The sequence below is a fragment of the Sinocyclocheilus anshuiensis genome, unplaced genomic scaffold (genome assembly GCF_001515605.1).
Source record: "Sinocyclocheilus anshuiensis isolate Anshui unplaced genomic scaffold, SAMN03320099.WGS_v1.1 scaffold1260, whole genome shotgun sequence".
Lineage (NCBI taxonomy): Eukaryota > Metazoa > Chordata > Actinopteri > Cypriniformes > Cyprinidae > Sinocyclocheilus > Sinocyclocheilus anshuiensis.
The window spans coordinates 309,678-310,342 of record NW_015546079.1 but is presented as its reverse complement, the minus strand read 5'-3'; positions in this window follow the sequence as shown (position 1 = coordinate 310,342).

Genomic DNA, 665 nt, shown 5'->3' with positions numbered 1-665 from the left:
AAAAGTGACACTCTTGGTAGTCTGCTTTTTATTTTGATAGCACTCTATACAGATATAAACTCCACAACAAACAATAACAAATGCAACTGATAATCTTTTATGGATCCAGTAAAACTTACAGTTACAGTGGTAAAATATTATGCACTGATACAGTGCACAGTAAAAGTGATATGTAATATTAAAAAGTATATGTAGTAAAGTGAATAATATAAAAAGCGAGTACAACAGTATATAATAGATTTATAATAGAATAAATTATATGTATAATACCAAAATAAATAAATGAATAGCAATAGATGAATAATAGCAAGTAGAATATATAATATCAAGGGTGGAATAATACAGAATAGACAATGCTGAAGAATAAATTAAATTATAAAGTAAAATAAATAATCATGAATGCAATTGGCTAAAAAGGAAAAATATATCTATATATAATACGTCCACAGATTTATGATAAGCTATGAAATCCTTATAATCAAGTGATGATAAACTTACTCTTTGTAAATAAGTAATGTTAGTGAAATTAAAGAGCGATGATTTAGCTCCATCCCTAACCTGACAGTCTGGCATTGTCTTGTCAAAGTGCTCACTGTACATAGTGCTCATAACACAATTTACTTTATGATATAAACTACAATATAAAGTTAAAACTTAAGAATTCA